General features: G+C 42.5%; 1 protein-coding gene across 1 annotated transcript in view; it reads right to left on the bottom strand.

The window, feature by feature from the left end:
* Nucleotides 1-2,030, bottom strand: part of six3a (SIX homeobox 3a) — an 8,805-nt gene extending 6,775 nt beyond the window's left edge. Inside the window, 1 exon segment of the mRNA XM_053436637.1 lies at nt 1,951-2,030. The gene's annotated coding sequence lies outside the window, so the exon portion shown is untranslated.
* Between the last annotated feature and the right edge of the window lie 3,367 nt (nt 2,031-5,397).

The following is a 5,397-nucleotide window of genomic DNA, read 5'->3' as shown; positions in this document are numbered from 1 at the left end:
AGACCCCCCGAGGTTATCGCTGCCGAGGGAGGAGGGGGATGGGGTGAACATTCAAATGCCTTCGACTGAAAGATGCTTTTGTAGTTTTTAATGGAGACAGAAATAACAAGATATACATGCAAAATATCACACACAAAGCATGAGGGGAGAGTCGCAGTCACAACAGAGGTTTTTCTCTAATTTCTCTCCCAATCTTCCGCTGAGAGGTCGCGCGGCTCACGGCTGCGTTTCTTCACTTGTGGAATTCGGGTAAGAAAAGTGTCTGTGAGCGTAGGAGCAGAATTATAATCTAAATGTAGAAATAAACACAAAAAAAACTGTGGTCGGTTTGTGTGGCTCTGCGGTACAACTGGGCATCCCTCTTACAAGCACTCAGATCGCTGCGGTCCCACGGACACGCGGGTCAGCGAAAAACATTTTAAATGCCAAGACACTTGTGAGGAATCCCGGCTGTTTTACTGTGAGGAAGAGGCCGAGGTCACCAAAAGCAAACAACACTGTTTCAACAACAGGAGCCTCTGTTGAAGCTTGTCGAGCGGGACGTCAATCAAAGCCGGTGTAGGTGGACGCCAGGGATTGTGAAGTCAGTGCATGAATCATAAAACAAAATGCAAGTGTTGTAAGAAAGAAAGAGAGGCGTGTTCATGTCTGGCACCTCTGAGTACAGTGTCCTGGGCCACAGGGACCCCCCCCCCACACACACACACACAAACACACACACTCAATTAATATCGTCTGAGTATAAGTACGTACTAGTTCACATTCTCTGCTTATTCACAGTTTTGTCCAAAGTATGTGACATTTTTAAAAGCCCCGTATCAGAAATGCATCAAACAAACTTTATTGATCTGATTTCTTACTTCTCTTATTAACAGGGGCAGAGAAAGCTCAGACTCAGCTCAGTAGCAGACTTCAACAACGTCACAACGTCAAGTCGATGAAGTTGCTTTCTTAGTTTGCACGTGTTCAGTGAACTCAACACACTACAAATTAAGAAAACACATGCTAATTGTGTTTTCTTAATTTGCAGTGCGCCACCGTACTTTCTGATAAGGAGATAACAGAAGACTGGCTATTAGCAAACATGTTGATTTGCATGTGGAGCAGTAAAGTGAGATCCAATCAGCGGAGGCACACGTGGAGATGCGTTGTCACCCAGCTGTGAACCGCAGCTGTCCACTTATGATCAGATCAACTTGACGTTGTTACAATTAACTGTACAAGTGTGTAACACAGCTTGGTTCTCTGTCACCGCATGAACACAAAAACAACTAGAATGGCACTAAGTGGACACGTCTGTCTGATAACAGGATCTGCACCAAATGATACACACTCATAACTGATTCTTCATCGAGATCTATGAATTATTATGTTAGAAATCAGCCAGTGCCTTAGTTTCTAGAACTCAAGTTGTAATAAATCAGAATTGTCCTCTAATTAACTCAGATGAACTGACAAAGTTGAGTTTCTGCTAAACGTCAATGAACCAGTTTAAGTAAAAACTCAACTTTGAAAGTTAAATATGATGTTAAGAGTTGTAAAAATGGCAACTAAATAGATTAATGCTGAGTTAATGTGCACTTAGTTCCACAATGCTTTAGGTAAAAAGGTTTAGTCTGAAACTACATCAATTTTGAGTATATACATTCAGGAATGGCCACTGGACAGGATTCCTAAATGTATTCTGGGAGGGAATATACAACCAATTAAAATGTAGCTTCCAACTATCTTATCAATACTGTATGGACACACACACACACACACACACACACACACACACACACACACACACACACACACACACACACACACACACACACACACACAAACACACCTGTCAGGCTAAACAAGACAAGGAGCAGTTAGGTTTCTATAAAGGAGTGATGTTATCAGTCTTCCACCTTTCTCCTCCATCTATCAGGCCTCAGTATTTTTCTTCTTCCCCTCTGCCCTCCTCCTCCTCCTCCTCCTCCTCCTCCTCCTCCTCCTCCTCCTCCTCCTCCTCCTCCTCCTCCTCCTCCTCCTCCTCCTCCTCCCTCCTCCTTTCCTCGTGGACGGTGGAGAAATATCAGTATTGTTTACGCAGAAGATTAGGGCAGAATTGGGCAGAAGGCGGTTGTTCTGTGACGATGGAGATAAGATAGGGGATGGAGGTGTGTGTGTGTGTGTGTGTGTTTGTGTGTGTGTGTGTGTCTGTGTCTGTGTGCGTGTGTGTGTGCTCTGCTACCCCGTCTTATCTCTGCAGCAGGCGGAGCAGCCACATGAAGTTGTTCATTGTAATTACCCGTGGCAAGAGTAGATTTCATAGGGAGATTCAGGGGGAAGCATGTGACAGAATAAAAGCGAGGGAGGGGAGTAAAGGAAGAAGAGGTGAGGAGGGAAGAGGGTGTGGGCAGTCACACAATACACACATGCGAGTACACACACCTCACTTTCTTCCCTGTTGTGTGCCCGTCGTTGTGTCTTGAGTATTTTAGCGCTCTCATCTGTGATATCTTAATGCAGTCGTATCTTAACGACCTTTTGTAAGTCTAACATCTCAGCCACTGTTCTAATCATCGGCGGCTCATGACTCATCCTCATCTTCCCTCTGTTATTCAATCAGTGATCTTCTCTCTCACTGCCGCGTATTGCTCTCCACTGTAATTATCACACTGGATGAGAATGTCAGGTGCAGTCAACCAGATATTCATCATCAAATGGAAAATCAATTCCAGCGTCTGCTCAAACTTATTTGTGTTTTATAAGATTTCATCAAACTTTTCTCGTCCGTTTACGAGAAATGAACGGTGAAATGATTTTATGATCAACTTTTGCGATCGGATGCCTCGTTTGATTTAAACTGTGGTTGTTCGCAGCTACTTAGTGGAAATTACCAGTATCTGTAAGTTTTAATATTTTAAATATATTGATCTTTAAATAAAGCCCTCGCAGTAATTTTTAGATTTAGGTCCTATCATATGTTAAGTCAGCATAGGACATGTAATCAATATTCTATAAGTTAAAGGATCAGTGTGTAGAATTTAGTGACATCTAGTGGTGAAGTTGCACACCCCTCACCTCCCCCTCCCCCTTCCAAACATGAAAGAGAACCTTTGGTAGACTTCAGTTGTCATAAAAACTCAAAAGATGTTTAGTGTGTCCAGTTTGGGCTTCTGTAAAAAACAACAACATGGCAGTCTCCATAGAGAGGACTCTGCAGGGAGTGATAGGAAGAGTTCCAGAAAATGTCCAGCGTTCAGCAACAACATTGTGTTGTAGTTTATTTGTTTGTTTGTCAGAAGGATTACACAAAATCTACCAAAAGGATTTCCCAAAACTGATGGAAAGACGAGACCCGGGGCCAAGAAAGAGCCCGTTAAATGTTGGAGTGGTTCTGGACAATTGGGCAGATATATAACTTCATCGAAATATAACTCTAAATCCTTTATTAAGAATATAGTATTTGATATATTATAAAGAATGCCCTGCAGCGGGAGAATATTTTTGCTTCATATCTTTGACAGTTGACAAAGTGTTTGCATTGCGGATGCTAATCTGTTATCTTACCTCACACGAGCTCTTATCTGCACAGTGTCAACGCTGTTTAGTGACAAACACTTTACGACACACTTCACAACACTTCACCATTTAGCTCTTCATTAGCTCGACCTAAAGAGATGCTAATGTTAAGCTAACGCAGCGGAGGCTTTTAAACCCTCCCAGCAAGTGAGTGTGTGTGTGTGTGTGTGTGCGTGTAGATGGAGGGTTCCTTACCTGAGGGGGAGTTTAAGCTTTTCTTCAGTTGAACGAGCGTAACAGGAAACTTGCCGTAGGCGGAGCAGACAGAATTCAGGAGGGAGTGAGGGAAATAGCAGCGGGAAATTGATTCATCTCTTGAATTCCACATATTCAGCTTCATATCACCAGAGATTCAGATACGTCTGCTGCTGCAGGTCAATGCAGGAGGGTTCCCGATTAGATCCTCCTCATCATACAATGGTCCTAATGTTCTATAAGCCGTTTCCAGACATGAAATCCCCTCCTGTGTTCACACATTAGATTCTCCTGGATTTCCAAGGACTTTCTACAAGAAGCCAGGCCGAGAAAAAATCTGCAGAAACTATGGAACATCTTTCACAGGAGAAAATATGGAGGAACTGCAGAGTTCAGTGCATGTTTGAACTTGTGTGTTCCAATAAATTCATATTAAAAATCTCTCACAAAACAGTATAACTCTCCTGGGAAAGCTTGCAATATTGCATGAGGTGCAAAAAAACACACACAACTGTCCCTACTGAAAAATGTCAGTGGAGTTAATGATGTTTTCTAGGGACACTGAAAAGTTAACGTCTACTTTACAAAGACCCACAATACCTCAAAACAACTTAAATTCCTCCGGCATAGAATTGGGGACAACGAGGACAGAGTTGTCCTTGATGGACAGGTAATGATGCATTGTCACATCTACAGTTTTCAAGGTTGCAAAGTTAAAGGATTGCCAAAACAGCAGTGGCTGCAGAGAATACAGGAGGCAGCGATTCCTTTCATTGGATGATGTGACATTATTACTGTAAAGTGCTGCTGCCGAAATCACTTTGATGTGCAGGAATGTCATCATGTCCTCACCCCCCCCCCCCCCCCCCCCCCGAGGGCAGTTGAATAAAAAGAAGTGGAGGTCCCGAGCTTGTTAAGAATTGATAATATTTTGCCAAGAAGTGGAAAATGAATGTTTTTGTGTGCAGGCTATCAGTGAATGGGGCTTTGTGTTGCCCTCTCTTGTTCTTTCAGCACCTTGGCGCTGGGGCACAAAGTGTGTTACTGTGCATGTCTGTCTAAAGCGACCTTGCCATGTAAAAAAAAAGCGAAAAAGAAGCTCAGTCAAACTATTTTGCTCATTCTCCTTCTCTGCTTTGCCCTCATTCATTTATTCTGACTTTCAATCGGACCAAAGTGTGAATTTTTTAAGGTTAAATCCACCGTGATGTATTAACCTCAAAATGTGAAGCTTTAAATATCAGTTGAATGTGAGATCTGAAGCGAAATCTGCCCAAGGAATATTATATAGTTTGAAGAAAGACGGAAACAATTTAAATGAGAAATAAGGTCGGGGGTCACAAAATCTGAAAAAGGGTTCCTGCAGTCCACGTCCCTTTTACAGCAAAACCATGAAACCCAAACTAAACACTGTGTGGAGCCCATATCAACACCAGAAGCCCCAAATCTACTTAAATTCAACAAAGATGCACCAGATTTCACTCAATCATTGAAATTAGTCCCTTTAAGGATCCAAGTGAACAGTATGAAGGAATGTAATGTGTTTTTATTGGTCATCAGTTACTTCAACTTTATTGGATTTGGCAACACTGTTTAACCCCTGAGACTCAAAAGCTTCACTCACCCCTCCATCGCCATAGT

Source organism: Pleuronectes platessa, chromosome 12 (assembly GCF_947347685.1).
Source record: "Pleuronectes platessa chromosome 12, fPlePla1.1, whole genome shotgun sequence".
Taxonomy (NCBI): Eukaryota; Metazoa; Chordata; class Actinopteri; order Pleuronectiformes; family Pleuronectidae; genus Pleuronectes; species Pleuronectes platessa.
The sequence above is the reverse complement of the archived record's forward strand: the minus strand, read 5'-3'. Positions and strand labels throughout refer to the sequence as shown.